The sequence below is a fragment of the Falco naumanni genome, chromosome 9 (assembly GCF_017639655.2).
Source record: "Falco naumanni isolate bFalNau1 chromosome 9, bFalNau1.pat, whole genome shotgun sequence".
Taxonomy (NCBI): Eukaryota; Metazoa; Chordata; class Aves; order Falconiformes; family Falconidae; genus Falco; species Falco naumanni.
In genome coordinates this window covers 37882950-37905208 of record NC_054062.1, presented here as the reverse complement: position 1 = coordinate 37905208, position 22259 = coordinate 37882950, and the positions used below count along the sequence as shown (strand labels likewise).

Here is a 22259-nt window from a genome sequence, read left to right as displayed (position 1 = left end):
AATGATGACATTTCAAGAAATCTACATTTCTTTAAGCTGTTTACTTAACTATGACTTGGTTAAATCATTTCCACAGCATGTCCATCTCAGTGGTGAAACCTTGCTGTGAATACAACAGGTTAACAGAGGGTGAAATTTACTAAAAAAACATTGCTGAACAGTCATGTTCAAAACCTGTTTGCAAATAAATATCTCAGCTGCTGCAAATTCACATTTTGTAATCAAACTGGCAGAAGCAGGATCTTTTTATGTATTTTTGCTTTATTCTTTTCTAGTCTAAACACAGTTCAGGAACAATTAGAAAGCAATTACTACATTACACATTTTGAAGTGGAAGGTTCAAATATGGTTGACTTAGGCTACGTATGTTAACAAAGACTGTTTTTGTGCAATTTAAGTGAAGTTACAGGCAACAAACTTTGAAAAGGGAGAAATTAACTACCCTGGATTAGAATGGAAGACAATGCATTTTCAGCAGCTTTACTAAAAGAAGATAACACCTTTCCATGCAGGAACAACAAAAGAAGATTTCATATGTGCCAGCATTTCACAGGATCAACGGTAATTTGCAGGACCAGTTTCACGGGTCCTTTCTATTGGGAGCTCTGCAGAGCCATCTTTATGAAAGCAGAGGAGCCACTGTAAGGAGTGGGAATGTGGAAACTAAGGTCACTAACAGAAGGATGTTTTGAAACTGTCACGTAGGGAAGGGTGTTCCACACAAAAGCTGCAAGAAGGGGCATATGAATTTAAACATGATTCACTATATATTTATAGAAATTAAATATTATAGATTCTGTTTACTCATCTTGCTACATTCATGTGTATCCATATTAAAGAAAAAAATTGTGTTTGTTTTACAGTTATTGCATGTCACTATATCTTTTCCATATACTAGTAGTTCTTGAAGACAGGTGGCATTTACTAAATAGACACGTAAGAGAAGACACGTATTGCATAGGAGAGTAAATTTATTAACCTTAACTTGCAGATAATGGTATATACTACATCATAGCTGACATCTCTTCAATAGTTATGGACTTGCAGTAGTTTTTTAATAATATTGTGGCTTATCTCTATATTCAGAATGGATAAATGTTAAGGATAGGAAAAATTTAATCTAAGAGCTTCAGATATTTTCATTATTAATGCTACTTTATATTGGGTTTGGGGCTACTATATTACTGGATTACTTGAGACATTGATAACAGCTATGCATGACAAGGATATCATTTTCCAGCAGAAAGAATCATTCTGGTGCTCTTCCTTTGACTTTGATTGGGGCAGGCTCAGAAATCCTACTGGCAATCACCTCTAACAAGCTGTCTGAAGCAATCAGAAATTCTGAGTGTAGTAGATTGCACATATCGCAACTGTGTCAAACACAACTGACTGCAGTGATGTGCAGTATTAAGCTGTCACTTAAGAAGCTCCAAGTAAAAAACCCCAAAAGAAACCCACATGATTTAACCATCAGATTGATGATGTGATGTTGCAGTTATTCTTAATTTGCCTGAAAATTAGTTCGCCTCCACCCTTCCCCCATCCCCTCCAAAAAAGACAAAAAACAACACGGGGCTTTGTCCTCCTTCCTGCCCTCTATTCTTGGTCTGATGTGTGCATGGAGCTAAAACAATAAACTGATCAACTGAAAATTAAGCAGAAAAAAAAAAAAAGAATTACCTTTCAGCCTGATCAGTTCCTTCAACTAAGCCAATGAATGCACAAAAAGTAGTAACAGCATAAAGAAGGCAGGAATGAGTGGCTGGGAAGTGGAAGAAGAGGGCAGAACTGCCTTTTTCAACAGTAGCCAAATCTAATTAAAATAATTGTGAAAGTCCAACCTGAGCACATCCAAAGGCACAGGGCACAGGAAGACTGAAGGGTCTGCATCTGCAATAGCTGCAAGGAAGCAATGCACAACCACACGGAGTTGCAGGAGACAATTAACTTCTATGGGGCGTGACAATCTCAGTTACGGACTTTCTCCCCCTCGCTAAGCCTTCAGGTTTGTCAGTGGCAATCGTTAAGAGTATATCTCACAGTCCCGCCTCCATAAGCAAGCAGAATGTCATTCACAAAACCTAGAGGAAAAGCATAATATTCCCTTGGCAGATGTCAAACAGTACCTCCCACAATATCCTACATACATCAGCTCCTTTACATTTTTAAGCCTATTATGAAGTAGGCTTCAACAGCCAAAACACCCGGGAATTGTTTAAATGCTGACTACGTAACTTTATTCTCTGACCTTCTCCATAGCCAAAATATTAGGTAAAACACAATGGAATTCTCCCCTGACACACAGTCAGGTATTCTTTATCATTCACATTGTCTAACTGCTTGTTAGCACAGGCTCAGGTCTCCCAAATTAGATACTCACTATAATGCAACCTGTTTCCTTAAAGCTACTAGACTGGGCCAGAGAGATTATGTGACTTCATGAGCTCTCAGAATCATCCTGCAGAAGCCAAAGGTGGGCTAGCTGGTGGTAAGGAACACGAAACCACATTCCAATACGACAACTTATCTTCATATTATTTAGAACTTTGACTTCTTTCTATTCCCCAGCAAATTTTAACAAACTCCCACCCCATTCTAATACTACAAGTGAAAGGATAGAACCAATTCTATTTTATTTGCACAGGCTTTTATGCAGGTCCACAAAGTTTCCCAACCCCTGAGTAATTTTCAAAGAGGAAAAACAGATTTACCAACCCCTGGAAATCATCTTTTCCAGCTCAGTCACTGCAGAAGAGAAAGTCCATATATCATAAGCAGGAGCTCAAAAGCCCCAGATAAAAGGCACTAGAAAAGGGCAAACAGAAGGCATAAAACACGTGACATACCTTTGTGAAAACAACTCTGATGTAGAACACTGGGCATCTGCGAAATAAACCCTGATGAAGAAAGGGAACAAGAGGAAAGACAAATACTGCAAAGAAGAAAATAGAAGAGCTAAGGGATTTGCATCTAAAAGATAGTACAAGAGAGAAGCCTGAGGCTGTTGCAAAACACAGAGAGAAAGCAGGGTGGAGCTTACCTAAACCATAGTGAGGAAAAGAATTCAATTTGAAGCAGAAAGAAAAGAAAAAAACAAAACAAAACAAAAAAGCCACCCAGCCTTCCAAAACAGACCTGGATTTTATAGGACACAGACAGGAAAATGCAGAACGATCAGCAAGTGATACAGGAGGATTTTCCAAAATGGAAGATAAGCTGGGATCAAAGGAAGACCGGCAAGGCAAGTGGTCAGTGTTTGAGCATAAGACAAGGAACAAAGAAACAGGTATCAAGGTAATACTTCTTCCTTTAGGGATATAATCTTTTCTCATTGACCACTTCTCATCTTCCAAGATTCTAGATATTAATCTCCCTATATATTTCCTGCTGTACCCTCCATTATGAAGCTATCTATTATATTGTCTCTTCAGTCATATTTAATTGAGTTTGCCAAATTAATCATGAAAAGCATAATCTTCTTACATATTTAATATTCTATTATATGATCTTAAAGTATCGATCATCATTATACATACAAAAATAAAAGTTACAAATTCTAAAACAAGAACCTGTTTTTTTTCCTCTGAGTTGGAGACATCTGCTTTGTCCTGCCTTTCCATTTTACAGAATAACATGTATGCATTTTGGTTTCCTTCAGCATCAAATGCTTTCTTGTGAAAGGAACATGGCTACAAGCTAGTGCTGGTTTTTTTTCAAATTATTCACTGCTTCCTTTAAGCTTCTTATCACCAGATATTCTGTGATTTTCTGATGACCACATTCAGCAAAGCAAGATTTTCACCAAACTAGAATATTTCACTACACTTTCACATAATTCACTTGTGACCCTTCTATCTGTAGCAGGTAGATTTACTAAGTGCAACTAAAGTTGTCTAAAAGTAACTAAGATCTACCTGGTCAGCATGTATGACTTCCTTCTATACCACACATTTAGAAGTAATAACATGATCCAAACAGTGCCTTTTAGGTGTCATTTTGTAGTTTCCCAAGGGTAGCCATCTTAAGGCATTTTTCTTGTGTTTGGCAATTACCTTCAGCTGCCAGAGGCAGAGTTTCATCTCACTATTCACATGAAGCTTTCCCTAAAGCATTTCTCACAAGAACTTCCAAGTGAGTGTTTGATGAACCGGTTGCAATGTAGTTTCTCTGCTTAGCGAAGCTTTCTTGAGGAGGATCATTAAACAATATCAATAGTTAACTGATTGGTCATGGCAAACTATGTAGCAACATGTTCAAATTCCTATTCACAGACAAGCTCCCTGTAAGAAAATTAAAAGCCCATAATCTGAAACAGCCTGCCTGCCAATTTGATTGTCTGCCCAATTTATGGTGGTCACAGTCTCACTGTCTGACAACGTTTCCCAGAAGTCCCTGTAAGTCATAGGCCTTTCTATGGGGACAGCCTGGAAAAGCTCACAGGCAAGCGCTTGGCTACCTTGGCATTCGGGTGTACAGGCAATGGCTTCTAACATCAGCTGTTTTCTCCTCTTATTTGGCAGGAACTCTATCCATGATTTTCAGGCACAGATGCTATCTTCAGTTCAGAGGTGCCTCTGTTCAACTGCTCTGCTAGGACTGCTAGCACTGCTCCTAACCATTGCTCAGTAGAAGGAAGCCATCACATATTTTTAGTTTGCCTGGTTTTGCTTGCAATTTTGTTTTCTCGCCCATTGCTGAGGAAGATTTTATAGCCTTGGCACAGTCACTGATGTCCTACCACATCTTTGGCATTCAATTTCCTGTTTACTTGCATGTCACTGACTTGTCATTGCACCTAATGCTAATCTGAGCTTGACAAGTCATTTACTTTTGCTGTTTTGAACTGCTTTCATGTCACATATATGCTATCTCATCCTTGTGAGTCACCACTTGTCTCCTGAAAATAAGGCACTCCTCAGCGCAATGATTTCTTCTGCTACATTACTCTACTCTTCTACTCAGAGGGATAGCTTCAGCGACTATGTTTTTCTCTGTTGGACCCACGTTCCAGCTTTCGTACCTTCTTTGTTTTGCTCTGTAGTTTTACTTTTGCAAAGAATAAAAGTCAAGCAGCAGCATTTTCACCCTCATCCTGTAGCACCTTGTGAAATTCCTATCTGCCATACATTCTGCTTGTTGCACCCATTGTCTTTAGCTATAGGTTAAATCCATAGCTTTACCCTGGTCTGTCTTTCTCAAGAGCCTTAGCATGATTTTTCTTTTCTTTCTCAGTCACATTCCAGAATTTTTCATCCTTGTTACAAATTTCCATGAATTAATTTTCATGGAGATTTAATTGCCTGAAACAGCTATCCCGCCCAAAGCAGGCAATACAGTGATCTAATTTTCAGCTGTGGATTACAACAGTTCAAAAGATACCCCTTATGCGTACGTTTATATAGAAGTGCACATTTTGTCACATTTTTTCTACTATAAGACTATTTGAACAGAATCTCTTCTTTCTAATATCAAGGCATTTGCAGAAAGCTTCTTGAATTTTGTAAAGCTTTTCCAGCCCACTGCTTGTGAATCATGCACCAACTTTAATCTATCTCAACTAATAAATTATTATTATTCTCTCAATTCACCAGAATTTCGTTGTTCTCCTTGCAGTTTGTATTGCTCACTCAGCTACCAGGGACTGATCTACAACATGTTGCCTGTATTAATTCCATTGGTGTGTTTTGTAAAATTATGCTTTTTAATTTCACAAACCTGTTTTGGGAGCCAAATCACACCTAAAAAGAGCATTTGCTGTGCTGCAGCAGAAAGAGTTTCTTACAAGAAAGGTAAAACATTGTTTACCACATTGCTTAAAAGCTTTCTTCTACTGTTTGTTACAAAATCCCCTAAAGTGGCAACAAATGCAAGAGAATAAGAATAAATTCAGATCTTTTCAAACCACAGCAAAAGCAATATTACCAGAAGTTTGAGTACTTGCACCCATAATCCACGTGATTATGTTTCTAAGCAAACACAATTCCACCGGTAGATCAATTACTTATAAAGATTTAAACATCATAAATTGCAATTTTAGCTGGTTTCTCCACCCAACAACTATCTCTACCGTTGGTAGGCACAATATTACTGATGTGCCACTCAGCCAACATTGCTTAGAACAGTGATTGGCAACCAGGAGGAGAGTGTTAAGGATCCAGCAGGCTCCCTCACCACCCACACAGGGCAAGCACTTTCAATTCACAGTCACCATTCTTGGAGCACAACTCATGCACTTGTTGAGATAAACATAAATGTATTCTTAGCTCTATGCATAAGTTAGCAGCTTCTGTACAAACCCTCCTAATGTTACAGAGATTTCAGTGCTTAGGAATTCATGGCTCATCTCTGCTTCCATCAAAGTTCGTGAAGAAGCTGAAAATCTGAATGAAAACAGAACCAGATCAAGCAAGGAAGCATATTAATCTGAAATGTACATAAATCCTTAGAGAATAAGTATTTGATAATTAAGAATATGACATGAAATCATCACAAAATTTAAGCTTCAATGCTTTACATTTAAGTTTGTGTTGCCTTTTGAATCGCCCCTCCCAAATTATATTTGGTCCTGACTCAAACACAGGGAGGTAAACTACACATTTTAACACAAAAGGAGATGGCCTAAATCTCATGTAACAGTACTTCAGGAAATCCAGTACCATTTCCCCTCTACAGATTAAAGGAGACATGAAGATGTAAATCTGAACCTATTTTTAAGGAGGCAAATGTGCCACACTGATAACCACATCCATTGACTATAATCCTTATCACCCAAATGCATATGGTGCAAGCTGAGACAAGACCACTCTCCTGCACTTGTGTATAATTTTGTGTTGAACAAAAAATCATCACACGGTAGCCATGGTTACTCATAGAAGATAAAAGCAGCATTTTTCATCCAATAATGTCAGAAATGTGCATAAATTCAGGATCTGCACTTGATGTTTTTTCAGGACTCCCCATCTGCACATTTATTTTCTGCCGCTTGTGTATATCCTTCGACATACTAAGATACCAGATATTTCAAGGAATAGTTCTTTTTTATTCTGCTTAATCTAAAATGTATTTTTCAGTTATCTCTAAAGCACAAATTAATTGCAAATCTATGCTGAAAATCAGAATCTAAAGCTTACAGAAAAGCTTTTAAAACAATTGCCATGATCGTTATAAGGTGGCTCCATTTAACAATTGACACTTATGGAAAAAGCTGTACTGCCAGTGTACCAACTGGTATGACACTATTTTTTTTTTGTCTTCACTTTATTAAAAAAAAGAAACAACCCCAAAAAAACCCAAACAAAACCCAATGCTAAAAGAAGCCATTAACTTATTTCTTCTACTAAAAAAACTGTTGGTTTATTTCATGCTTAACTTCTTTAGTGAAACTTCATGTTGTTTCATGGCCTAACTCTTCATACCAGTAAAATGGAAACAAAAGATTTGTGGGACATTAAACCCAGATTAGCCTACTGCTAAATTTTACGAAGCCAAAAAGTGTGAGTATCAAGTGCAGCACTTAATTGTGAGTGCTGTCTGCAAACCTGGGATACAGGTCATATGCTATTCATGGAAACGATGCATTTGCTCTGTAAGGCTCTTTCCTTAAAAAAAAAAACCCTAATTCACCGAAAGCAAAAACATCTTGCAGAAATGGGCAAACTGCAATTGCCACTCTAAAGACAGACAGATTAAAGACTGTCCAATGAAGAAACATTTAAAAAACTCACCTGCCAGGGAGATCTGTTACCAGCTCACCCTAATCAGCTCCACAGTTGAATAACTGAGAGAATCACCTTCAAATTTAGCTCTAAGTGTTTCTAAGGATCTCTCATGGAAACAAGATTCACAGGATTAAAAAAAATAAAATAAAAATAAATCAGGCAGCCCAGTACTCATCGGACCATCTGAAAAATACTGGCAGTTCTATCTCTATGTGCCTCAATATGCCAGGGACACATACACAGCTGCCAGTGGTGATGGACACGACAAACAGTACAGACTACTTTGCCAGCTGCAGGAAGAATCTCTCCCTTGCTCCCAGTTCTGTGATGGCCTTTGTACCTCCATGTGCTAGCACAGGTGAGTATGGGCTCCTCTATAAGTGTTTTAGGAAGCCTAGTGACAATGAACAGAATATATTTAGCAGTATAGTACCACGCAGCTAAAGGATTTAAAGCTATTTGAAAGGCATGGTAACTTACATCCACACAATTCAGCTTCAAAGAGATCCTTATCATATGTACTAGATCAGCCAAGAGCAGCAGAGAACCAAAGCAAGCCTCTGCATGAATGGGGAAAATTAGGAGTGAAAAACCAACTGAATTTTATACCTTATCTAAACTTAACTGAATAATTACTAGCATTGGTGAGATTTAGAGAAAAGAAAGCACTCTGTGATATACAGAGACATAAACTAGCATGTGACTTGGACTAGGATGGCAGGGTGCAATGAAAAGAGAGTCTACAGTCAGTATCATTTGCCAGAGAAAAAGGAAGACAGCCCAGCTGAGCCAGGATGGACCCATATGGGCAGCAAAATATATCAGTGAGATGCATCAGACACCTCTGAGAACCTAGCATGCAAGAGGGGCTGTACTGCCATGCTTATAAAAGGAGAAAGAGATTATGTTCTCACTTTTGCAGAGCTGAAAATGTAAGCTCTGGATGTTTTGGAAGCCAAAGGCTGAAATGCTGTCTTTGGAATAGATTTGGGTAGGACATCACCTCAGAATTTTACCTTCAGGAAAGGAATGATGGCTGTAGTACAAAGCTGTTCCCCTAAATGTGATGATATTTTCACAAAATATTATTTTCTACATCCTTTTCTGTGCCCCTGAATTCTTCTGTGTTGGTTTGGGCTGGAATAGAGTTAATTTTCCTCAAAGTAGCGAGTCTGGGCTACATTTTGGATTTGTACTGGGAACAGTGTTGATAACACTGATGTTTTAGTTGTTGCTGAGCAGCACTTGCTCAGAGCCAAGGCCTTTTCTGCTGCTCACACCACCCTGCCAGCGAGGAGGCTGGGGGTGCACAAGAAGTTGGGAGGGGACACGGCCAGCACAGCTGACCCAAAGAATATCCCATACCATATGAAGTCATGCTCAGATATCAAGTTGGGGGAAGGAGGAGGAAGGGGAGAACATTCAGAGCGATGGCATTTGTCTTCCCAAGGCACCATTACACGTGATGGAGCCCTGCTTCCCTGGGGATGGCTGAGCACCTGCCTGCCCATGGGAAGTGGTGAATGAATTCCTTGTTTTCCTTTGCCTCGTGCATGGCTTTTGCTTTACTTATTAAACTGGCTTTATCTTGTTGAGTTTTCTCACTTTTACTCTTCTGATTCTCTCCCTCATCCCACTCGGGGGGGTGTGGGGGTGGGTGAGTGAGTGAGCAGCTGCGTGGGGCTTAGTTGCTGACTGGGGTTAAACCATGACATCTTCTTATGCTAACATTCAAGTATATATTGTTCTATTAGGACTACTGAGAAAAAAAGAAGTCGAAATAAAGAATATTACAAAAGAAATAATTTCCATGTTTCAGATGTGCTGAATAAAAAGGCTGTGTTTTTAGGATACCTAGTTATGTTTTAAATTAATTACTGCTGGAAAATAAATCCATTCAACCCATAACAATTCCTGCACAACATGCATTCTCCATCTCAACAATTCTGAAAGTGACGCTTACTTAGCCTATGGGATTTGTTTTAATTGAGCAGAACTTAGTCATAGACAAAGCTTTGGTTTGTGGTTTGTTTGGTTTTTTTAAATCAAGATATGAATAGGCCTAAATTTAAACTCAGAACTAGCCACATTCATATCTAGCAATGATGAAGATTATGATAAATCAGGATGGATAAGTATGAGTGTTAACATACGAATAGAAAAATTGCAGTAGATATATTTTCTGTACGAAAGAAATCTTCAGGCTGGGAAACAATCTACATAGTAATCACTACAAAAAATAGCATGATGTTAAGGTGATATCAGAATGTGGAACATGGCATTCACAATCATTTCTCACATACGCTACCAGCTGCCTTAGTCTCTCTCCATTCCTACTCCATTTCAGGCAACGCCTGTTTTAGATGTCTGCAAAGATCTCCTGTATACCTAAAGATTTCAGATGTTTATAATTCAGTTTACCTTGTAAGGTATTTTTTTCCAATGGTATTTTTTTCTCCCTAAAATATTATCTGTATAGATTAACACTTCAGGTACTTAAGAAAATTGCTTCCATGATTATTGTGCTGGTCTGTACAATACTGCCATAAGTCTGTACTAAAAATTATATAGGAGACAGAAAGAAGCATCTTTTTCAGGTGTTGGTAGACCAGAGCTCTTAGTAGCCTTGAGCACCCCTCTGTAAAATGCCAGAGGGATAACAGAAAAATTTGCGCTTCTTGAAAGCTGACTAATGGTATTTATTAATATAACAATGGCATTAGGCTAGTGAAATCTGACAAAGGATATCTGAAGTGAAACAATAGAACAAATACTATTTTTCTTTCAGCTATAGTTCTCTAAGGGATGAGTCAAATGATTAGCTAGTCTAGTTTTTCAGTGAACAAAAGGCTCTTTACTGACTCCCATTACAATCCGCTGCCTGTGCATCAAGGGTGTGTACACACACACACAACAAGGAAGGATCTAAGCAGCTGCCAAGGGCTTTGGCACCAGTGCACTGCAGAGTAGAATTTTTAAATCTATAACAATATGTGTATATTAGAACATGATCCTCCCCAAAAATATATTTTGTGAGCTGAATAACTGACTTCTGTAAGGCACTAGTTTGGAGCAACTGGAGAGCAGCAAATATATCAGCAGAACCTCTTGCTCCAGAACCAAATCCTACTGATTGGAGGAGGAAAGAAAGAAACCTTCTAAACTCCCACTATAACATATTTCCTTTAGTTTTTTCCTGTATAAAGTGTTAGTATAATAGCTCTAAAATTCCTAAAATAGTATGAAGATGCCACTTCACACATTCTCTAAAGACCAGCAGGAACACAATACAATAAAACTGTTTTTTCTTTTACTTGATAAAGTCAGTTTATCTGAATCTCTAATCAGCTTAGGCTTTCAACCTCACATGTCTGTACTGCCTCAATATTTTCAGGTTTTATTTCTTTTTTGTACAGTTTGTCACTAATGTATATATGCTCCTGCAATGATCTTATAAACATGGGCTTTTGCATGTCTAAAGTCAGCACTGACAACCAGTTCCTCCATTCCATTACTGGACAAATTTTGCATATGTGCTTTTTCATAAATACTGCATATACTCTCCAGATACTGAACTGGTCTCTAACAGCTATTAAGTACTGCACAGACACTCATATCGGTTGATGTTTTACTTAACATGCTGAGTACATTCTATCCCTGCTACAAAGCATGTTAGCCAACATTACAGCCCTGAAAACTCTCAACTTCAGGAGATTTTATCACAATACGTTCAATAATAACGTAATACTGGCCATCGAAAATATAATCACAAAAGTTTCTTTAAATCTGTGTTTCCAAGACTACAGTTACCTGAAGGTGTTTCAGACATATTGAAAGTACCAGGTGCTTCAGCTGTGACTCACTACTATACATAAGGGTCTATTGCTTGTCAAGCTTTTTTTGTCAGAAATACAAATACAATAGCCACAGCACAATCAAAATGTTAAGCAGGAGTGACTCATGGTAAGGTCAGAGAGAATGACCTCAGTTTCTCTACCTTACAGCAGGTCACATGGTGGCTCTGGGTTTGGGTTTTTTTACCATTAAAAGTTATTTCTGGGTGACCTGTTTGTTCAGGAACGCAAAACCATCTTCACTCAGAATGAATGAATTGGGAATAAAGTGTCTGAAGATTTACAAACAGAGCAGCATTTGAAAGCCAAAAACAACGATTCATCTAATACGCTCAAAACCATACTACTATGTGTTGTGATCCTGCCTCCCTGAACAGGGTTCTGCTGGTTGGTACCTTAATGTGGCTTAGATGAACACCTCGATGATCAAGAAAACAGAGCAAGTTAGTGCTGCATCAATTCTCCAGCGTGAAGTTAGCACATTTAATTTATCCTGCCACAGGTATAAATTAAACAAAAGTCAAGGTCCTAACCATTTGTGATCATTACAGACCCCATGATACCTGAATGCCTGTTTCAGTAACCCAGATAAATTCCAGTTTGGGAAATTCCAACTTATTTTTATATATATTTACTGCAGTTTCATTAGAGTATAACTTTCTTCTTCCCTTCTTGTTTTGGAATAACATGTTCAGTGCCACACAGAATAACAACAGTTGTTACATTTTTGTGGTGAGTGAAGTCACTACAATACATAGCTTGCAATCAGGATGTACAGCATGTAGTCGAAGGCTGATACAAGTAAGAGGTATTACAATGATTGCATTTTCAAAGCAGTACCATGGAAAACCAGCATTATAATAATTTAGGTATTTTCTTCTTGCCTCTGTTCATCACGGAAGAATCATTCTATAATTACATTATTCAGTTTTATAGATCTCTGATGGTATTTTTCAAAATCTTTTTCTTTTTAAACTGGATACTTACAAATAAAATATTAAGAAACCACCCTCTCAACATCATGCAGGAGTAATGAACTATAGGATAGTCTGCAGAGAGTTAATGACTTTTAGAAATACAGCATAGCTATTGCATATAGAACTCATCACTAAAAAGTTACAAGAAACAACTAGAAACATAACAGTCTCCATTTTTTATTCTAAGAGAGTGTTTTCCTAATGCATCGGAAGGTACGAAATACCTCAGGGCTCAGAAATACACAGGGCTACAAGACAAAAGAGAAAGTTGAAATCTTGCCAAAGGTTTAATAGATCAAGAGCAACACCTCGAAGTTGTACAGACTAAGCCTCACTGCCTAAGAACTAGAGTCACACAGTTGCAGTTGGCACAAAGACATCAGAGTCCAGCATTTATACACTGCAAAAACTGGTTGAGGGTAGTGGGGAATGTACAGTGAAGACAAAAAGCTCTAAACCAGATCACAGTAAAACACAAAGCAAATGTATATATAGAAACAACTGCTTTCATATAAAACTACAGATAAGGCACAAGTCCTCTACTAAAATGCCCTGACTTAAATGAAAAATGTGACTCATCCCATCTCACAACTCCAGGACACTGTGGGAAAAGGAACATTAAGCTGAAGTGGATTCTAATGTATAGTCTAAAATGTTTGCATGTAATTGGCTCACTTAAGGTTATATCCAAACAATTTCTACTTTCAAAGGGAAGTAAGCATTGAAACATTTCACCCCCTTGATTAAATAAGCCAGACTGACCATATGTATATGGTTTTAGAAATGTTCCTCTGTTGATTCTTTTCCAGTTTATTTGGCTGCAATAATTAAGGTGCTTTCCCTAAGCCACTTGGCCCAGGAATTACATGGAGTTATGTTCTATAGGCTAAATAAAGGACATTGATCTGCTAGCAAATTTTAAGAGTAGATCATCCCGACCCAAATAACTTGCCCTGTTGGACTGGTTGTTTTTGCTGAGAGATGCAGATAAGAACAGCTCAAAGCCAGGCCGCACAAAGCAACATGTGCCGGCATCCTTAGCAGTGAAAATTAATAAGAAATGCAAAAAGTTCCGTGTATTTTACATGTCCCTTAAGATCAAGAAGGGGATATCCCACTCAGCCACCTGAATGGTAGAAATTACAATTTACAAAGCCCAGGCTGTATTTAGTTTTGCAGTTCCACAGCAAATAAGCTTGTCCATCTTCCCTTCTGCCAACAACAAGCAGGCTAATCATACACAGCAGACTCCTGTTACGCAACAGTAGAGGTGAGAAAGGGAGGCAGCTGAACAGGTTAGCATGTTCAGTGCAACACCCTGAAGTCAACATTTGAAAAATATATACAGGGAAATTAGTACTCACTGGCATGAAAGCAGCCCTGGGGTTTTCTTACTCTCTGTGTGCATATGTGAGAGAGATATGATGTATATTGCCAAAGTTTGGTTTAGAAGGAAGTTTTTCTCCTGCAGATACATGTAAAATGTATTTTCACGCAATATCAATGGGAAGAACAAACTCCTGGGACAGATTCTCAACTTCCATAAAGTTGTCTTTGATCCACTGACTTCACCAAGCTTGCCCTCCCAAATCTCCCCCCACCCCGGTGCCCTCAGGCAAAGCGCAACGACACCACCTGCACTAAGCACAACCCATAGAACAACTCCGGTAACTGCCCGTGTATAACACAGAAGCACAGTGACCAAGAACACACAGATATGTGACACTCGGCTGCTACCGTGTTGCTGTTACAAACAAAATCAAAACATCAGATTTTGGTCTGGCTTCTACCTGCTGTATGCTGTGATCCTGCAGGCAGCTGCTGCAAAATAGAGGTGCTGTGCCCGGGCGGCCCTGCTCCAGGTGTGGCTCTCACCCATGCCACACTGCGCACAGGGTCAGAATAAAAAAAAAAAAATAAAAAAAAAAATCTAACAGGCTTCACTCAGTCAGGGGTGGTCGTGTAGAAAGAGATCTGACTCCTTTTCCATGTGCACGGGGTGCCTGTGCCCGGGGATGGCAGCGGGGCTGAGGAGAGGCTGGCGGTGCCTCAGGTGGGGCGCGGCCGGTTCCAGCCGGTTCCGGCTGGTTCTGGCAGCACCTCAGGGCAGTGGAGGTGAGAGGAGGAAATGCACCACCAGGAGCTGGGAGCTAAGGAGGGAGGCTGAGGTGAAGAAAAGGGGGATCCACGAGGTTGTTCATCCCTGCCATTGCAGGTACCATCAGGAGACTCATTGTAGATGGGTAACAAGAACTTCTGTCTCTACCCATTTTGAATCCACACTTTTTTGAAGGCAAACTGCATATGCCATTTCTATCTTACATTTTCAAATACATTTCTGAACACCAAATGGAGCACACAGGAATTGCTGAGGGTGGAATTTTGCTTTCTGAAATAGAGGCCTATTTTTAAGAGGTGAGAAAAGCTCCTTGTGGATACATACTTATACAGGGGACATGAAGCCCCTGAGAACCAGTTTCCTAAACAAATAAAGCCAGCCTCTGACAACAAAAATACCTTCTTCAGGATGTTAAAAAACACAGGGATGCAATTAGCTGAGTAGTTAAGGAAAAGCAGGTATTTGAGTAAGATAATACCTTTGTAGTGGTGAACATTTGATTTTCCCCTTATTCTTTTTTCCCTCAGGAGCAACCTTTCCAACAACGCACGTTACTTTTGTTTCCAGAGTAATAAACCACAGAAAACAATCAAAAGCTGTTGTGTAATTTCAATTCATGATACACTTTGTTGACATCACAATTCAGAGCACACGTGCCTGGCAAAACTGTAACAGTGAAGGTATCTCATTAACAAAACAGTTTACCAAAACATGTAGTGAACTCTCCATCACTTGAAATTTCAAATGACAGTTCACAGTATTTATTAAAAATGTGTTGCAATTTAACTAGCATTACGTACAGCTGTTATGTTCTACTGAGCAGAAAAAGACAATAGGTTGAAGATAAGAATCCTTACTAGCCTTAAGAAAACCAGTCAGTCTTACCCATTTTCCAACATCAGGTGCCCAACCTCAGATTTTGTAATGGTAATAGATGGTCTTTTTACTGTTGCCTTCCTTCTCACTTTCTGCTGGGAACTGCTGCCCACTTGGTTCATAAGCTTAGATATTTTTCCATGTCAAGTTTAAAAGTACAGTGGCCTTCTCTCCATGAGAGGGAACCTGTGCAATTTATGATGAAAACCACAAATCCAACTTCTCAACACTGTGGAAATCCCAACAGTATTCTTTGGGGGGGGATTTAAGCCTCAGTATTCATAATAATGCATGCCTTCAGTGCAGATTCACTGCACTGTACCTTCTCTGCAAAGGTAACTTATTTTCACATTTACTGCATTTGCACCTTATTGAGAATGAACCTTTTACAGTATTTATAACTCATTACCACAGCTAAGGGGAGTGATTCAGAAAACACAATGTTCCTTCTAGCTTCAACTTCTGTCCTGTATGACATCCCTCCAAACCTCACTGTACATCTTCCCCATTGCAACTTCAGTAGTAACAACATCATCATCGCAATAGTCTACATACCCTAAGGCTTCTCGGAGTTTTCCCCCCGTGTCTGACCAGGAGCTTAATTCTACTAGCCCAAAAGAACAGCCGTAAATAGGCATGTTTCCAGCATCATCTTGCAGAGGTCTTACTCTCAATAAGAAGTCAGTAGGAGAAGTTACACAATGCTCTTTGTGTTTATCAATCTCCATGTTTTGTTACACTTGCTTTCTAGCAACAGTGAAGAAACGGTGCTGTCGTGAAAAAAATAACTTACAGGAACAATTCCTTGAACTTACGTTTTTCCAGCTAAGCTAAGCTAAAACCTTTTACTGTGATTACAATAACACATACAAAGCACTGCAATACTAAAAATAAGACATCTGTATAAATATGCCTCCTCCAATTGATTACAAACAAGATTAGCACAGTGTATAATAAATATAAAATTCTGTTAGCCGTACAGGTCATTTTCTACCAACATGTAGCTAAATGCAAACACGTTTCATTTCAAAATCTCTATACTTTTATTTCAACACAGTAGAAAATACTATGCCATCATTATAGAACTAAATTCTTCTCACAGTCAGAAAAGGTAGAAGTATATCACTGAGAAACTGCAGCAAAAAGACAAACAAAACCAGCTGCAGCCTGTAATCATGCAAATTAAAATTAATCCATTGCCAGTGTTTTACACCAAGTTAAAAATCACAAAGTAATTAAGACTGTGTGATATGGTAGCAAGACAAGGACTGCGTAAATTAAAAGGTTAAAGGTGAGACAACATTCCACAAAAACTAAGAATTAGAGTCATAGCTGTCTCCAGTACTGGATCTGAATGTTCTTCACACATTCAATATTAATTGACAGGATTTTCTAAATTTCTTCAAGTGAGTGCCTGCTGTGCTGCCCTGGTGGCTCCTCTTCTCCACTGGGGATCCACCAGGGAACCTCCTGAGCGTGCACCTTGGGACAGAGCTTTAGCCAAGAACAAGTCAGCATGAAGGAGCAAAAGTGCAGATAATGCACTGCTGTCCCTGCTAAAAGGAAAGATCAAGGAATAATCCTTCTGCCATGAAATGCATTTTCAGTCCCGTTTCCCCACCAGGGAACCCATTAACACCGTTCCTCAGGAGTGAGGGGTAAAACATACATAAGCCTCAGTGACAAATATCAGGTTATGTGTTTTCCGAGCTTTCCCTGAACTTCATCTGGATCCCCAACCTACATAGCACAGCGCTTCACCTTATCTGCTCCCCAGTCTCACAGGGCTAAAAGGGAGAGACAGGAAGAGTTTTGCAACTTCTGTCCTAATTGCCATCAGAGAAACACAACAGACAAAAATAGTCCTATCTCAAAAAAACCCAAAATACTTTTGCATCTACTTTTCTACTTTTATAATTATCACTCAAATAAGCAGAATATAGACACACAAGTTTCTGAGAATATACAAGTCATACCATCATTATGATAAGTTTATTGCTTAAGTTGTTGAGGTGAGAAATCTTAGCTAACACCCACGTGATTCACAAACAAGGATTTGCCAGTATTTTTACTGGAGGCTAGAAGTTTGCTGGAAAAAACACTGAATTGGCTACCTCCTGCTTTTATCCTACCAAAAAGAGGATAGCATTTTTAGTATGGGCATCCCTCTAATGAAATAGCAAGGGTACATAGCAGCTATGATCTTATACTAGATCATGGTAACTTTGTATAAGGAAAATCCATGGATATAGTGGAAAAGAATCATGAACTAACTACAGCCACACTTTAAAACACAAGATTACAGCGAAATTTAGCTAAATGGAACATATTAGAAATACCTAACCAGGCATTTTCACCCGGAGAAGATTGGGTGTTAGTTTTCATTAAAATGAAATTATAACTACCCATTTATTCACTGATCTTTCTAAGATCAGCCTCTGTGGGGTCTTTCTCAGTCTGCAAAATTTGTTCTGGAACTCCAAATTAAAAATAGCAAAAGAGAAAAATTATGAATCACACACAATCTCAACATAGCCTCACGGGACATGCATGACCATCAGTCCTCAGTAATTCACAAGCTATGACACCAAAAATCTCAGGTAGGAAACAGGTGACCTCAGTGAGGTTTCCACTCCTGAGGCAGGCAGTGTTGACATTCAGCAACAAAGCCACCACCAAAAAACTTTTCCACTTTCACTGGAAACTACCTATGGAGTTGATAGAGCACATGATATAAATGGCCAAAGTGGATTTTTTCTGGGGACACACAACAACCAACCAAAACAACCCAACTACAAATCAGGATGATATTACCCCTTTTTCTGCACTTTCGATGATGACAACTTCTCAGGATTTCATTCTACCAAAAGCTGCAGAGTCTGTGTGTTTATGCATGTTATCAGGTAAATATACTTAAAAAACAGACTTCTGAATAAATTGGTAATTTCAGATGCAAAATAGTTAAAGGGTATCTAATATACAGTTATCAATCACTCACAAATAACACTTAGCATCCATAAGAAGAGAACGTGGACATAAATAAAGAGCAGGTAGAGTCTCAAAAATAAATTCTTAATGCAAATAGCAGTATCTATTAGCACAAGTTAATTACTAAATATTAAAGCTAAGCTAATAAATACTTTTCACAAGAATAAAATAAGCCAAAGAGGATGAATACAGACTCATTTCAAATCTAACGTAGTATGTTTGATTATGTATTTAGTACCAAACAGATACATTTCAAGTGCATTTATATATAATGTCATAAGGGCAAAGGTGTATACCAAGTTACCAGGACCAGAGCAGATTATCAGAAGGCTTATTTCCAAGAATCATGAGCACTGTCCTAGAGGTAACCAACAAATAGGTCAAGAAAATATTCAATGTATTTATCAACTTTACCTTGTTACAGTGTACCTGTTGCACTGCAGTTCAAAAGAAGAAGTTTTAATTTATCCATATTAATAACTCAGCTACTTTGGAAAACTGAGGTTTTACTGACCTGTATGTAACCCACACCTCCTGGCAATTACAGATTCCTCAAAGACTTTTGACTACAGAATGGAAGACAAGAGAAGGGAAAACTGTGACACTGAAGTGATATAAAGCCATTCTAGGCCTCCTTTGGGAGGATGTCCTTGCAGTTTTAGTACTACCTGCATGTTGTGGAGGTTGTATGACAAAAATGCCAATAAATCTTAAGCTTGCTATTATTTTTTAATATTTCCGTCCCAGTGTTTATAGGAGATTTGCAAAATTAATACAGAGAAACTAAATCCTTACATCATGTCAGACAGTCATTATCACAAGCTGCGGGAGAATATGACTTAGCCATTCAGCCTAAAGGAAATCCAGCCTAGAAGAGCTAAGGCATTCACACAATTCTCCCATCTTCATTAATCTATATGATTATATAAGTTCTTTATTTAGTTGTTTAGATGATGAGCACAGCTAATTATGCTTGCTGTTGGGGAGAGAGAGGGAAGAGTTTCCTGAGGGAGTTGGAAGTTTTCTTCTACAGAACAAAGCCAGTAGTTTACCCACCCCTGGAGATTCACTGAAAGTCAGGACAGGCCAGTATAAAGATCTGTTCAAGTGATTTACCATTTTGCAATATCCTAATAAGAAAAGTAGGGTGCATTTAAGACATTGTGACAACTTAGATTTCAAATGTGACAGCTTGACAGGTGAACCAGTGATGCTCACCAATGTAAGTTACTGAAACGAGCCCAAAGTACAACTCTCTGTAGCTTGTAAAACAGCTATATCAGCTTAGGTGGACAGGCAGAGGTTATGGTACCTGAGTAACAAAGATGTTCAGTCAGGCTGGTTCTCACTACAGTCTCCAACATCTTTTCTATCCCTCCCTTTCAGTACTACCTCAGTCTTGTTTCTGTTGATCAAGCCAGCTAGTTTTCCTCTCAAATTCACTCTCAAATTGCCTCGTTCCATCCGGTGTTTCCAGCTGGATGATCCCAACACATTCAATAGCCTCGTAGCCCAGGTTTCATTACAAACTCTCCCCTTGGCCTGATGTACATGCCAAATGACAGCAAAACAGCTTTCTTTGACATTTCATAGGAGAAGACAGGAGAATAATTGCCCCTAGCTATGTTGGGGGCTCTTGTTCTTTTTCTCTTTCCTTCCACTCACTCCCCTCACAATATTAGAGGGGAACAATCCAAACTTCAGAAAAAAATAAAAGGAAACTTTACAAAAGTGAAAAAATGCTTACCCCCCCCCCCTTTTTTTTTTACAGTCACAGTCAGTCTATGTTACAGTCTCCAAATCTTTACTGTTCTCCTAACCCTGTCACAGAAATCACCTGTGCCTGTAAGCAATACTAAACCCAAAATCCCAGGCATTTTATAGCATTCTGTGAATCATACTAGTTTTAAACAAGGAGAGATCATAACAGCAAATGCCATAACCTACAATGTAATGTAAACCACCTATTCAACAGATGCAGATAAGATTAAATATTCTGGAACTATAAATATTATTTTGTGTATATCCCAGAGGATGACTTAAAACCCACATTTGTACAGAAAAAAAACAACTGTATTATGTGACTATCTTCACACATATATACATATGTATACAGATGGCAAGAAAAAAATAATTCTATAAAACAAAAGGTTTATGAATAGATAGTTATCCCATGACAACTGCAGTAAGGCATTCAGGGACAACGAAGCCAGGTATTTAGTGCTTTTATTTTTTTTTTATAAACTATTGTATATTAAAACTAGCTTATAAACTATTGTATATTATATTTGTTATTCTGGTATTCTGGTATTTTATCTCCCATAAAGACTCTGGGAAATGGTTATGTGAGTAGTTTTAACTAATGTTTTTAACTAATGTTTTAAACAATGTTTTCAGCTACTTTGCTCTATGTTACAGAAGATGTTACAAGTGATGAAATTCATTGACAAAGAGAAAGCCCAAGATTTCATGGGGCTTTATGCTCTAAGGGTAGGAAACCATTTTGCCTCTCCCAGAATGAAGTATTTAATCAGAAAACACATTACACTGGATTAACTAGTAGTTCCATGCAGCAAATCTCGGTGACTTTTCCCACCATCAACATTCTTATTTAAGGGATAAATCTCAATTCACAGAACTATGGGTATGTGCCTGTTAAGGCTATGTAATGTCATGATAGACACTAGTGTATCAAGATTACAGGAGTTTCTTTTAACCTTCTCAATATACCAGGAAAACTCCTAATTTGTCATTGCCACTAGACTGCTGAGTGAGCATCACAGTAGTGGGTGGACTGGCTTTTGGGTCCTCTGCAAGTGTGAAAGGCAATGAGGAGCTAGGAATTTGTATCCCTAGAGGAGAAGTAATTTGTCCCTTTTAAAGTATTTTGAAACACCTTAGAACACCTGTGAACAAAGCAAGGACTAAAGGGAACATTACCTTTTAAAGGCATTTACTCAATACTAATGCTTCTAGAGGTACTTAATGTAAAACGTGGCATCTAAAACAGTAACAGCCCTTGTTTATAAGGATTTCCGTAGACGACCTCAAAGGCATTTGGATGTCAGACTATGAATAGGTGCTGCTGTTGAAAGCAAAATACATTTTTGCCTTCTTTGAAAATTCAGCATAATACTGAGCTCACTTGGAACTCCATCTGCCTTAACACTGAGATGAACAAGCTCATCCTTTTATTTTTCCTTTAAACATTAGGTCACAGTAGCATATTTCCATTCCACCAAAAATCTCCCTCACATTGTGCATCTCCTGGAGCACAGTTAAGAACCTGTAAGACCTGACTGACTAATTTCCAATTTATAAAAAGTAATGCAATTATCTTGTTTAAATTAGATTTAATTACAAAGCCTCTGAGTGGTCTAAGAATATTTACTTGATAGATGCTCAGCTGAAAACTCTCATCATTTTCAGCAGGGTACATGATATGCATTTTGTGTTTTGTATCTCTCCTTCTAGTTTGATGATTTATGGTTAATTACACCACCCTGGAACACCTCTTCAAATCCAGGTATCCATTTTCCAAGCTGAAACATCCACATCCAAAGGAAAATGCTCATAACCTTTCAGAGAGAAGCACGTCCAAAAACCCTGCAACCCAGGAATACAAATCTGCAGAAAACTAGTATCCACCAATACAACAAAGCATCTCCCATTTTATCCTCTTTTCAGCAACACCACACAGAGCTGGTTTCCAAGAGCACAACAG

General features: G+C 38.5%; 1 protein-coding gene across 3 annotated transcripts in view; it reads right to left on the bottom strand.

Moving 5' to 3' along the window:
- The window catches only part of ANK3 (ankyrin 3), a 374073-nt gene that overhangs the window by 250522 nt on the left and 101292 nt on the right, over nt 1-22259 (bottom strand). The window lies entirely within an intron of this gene.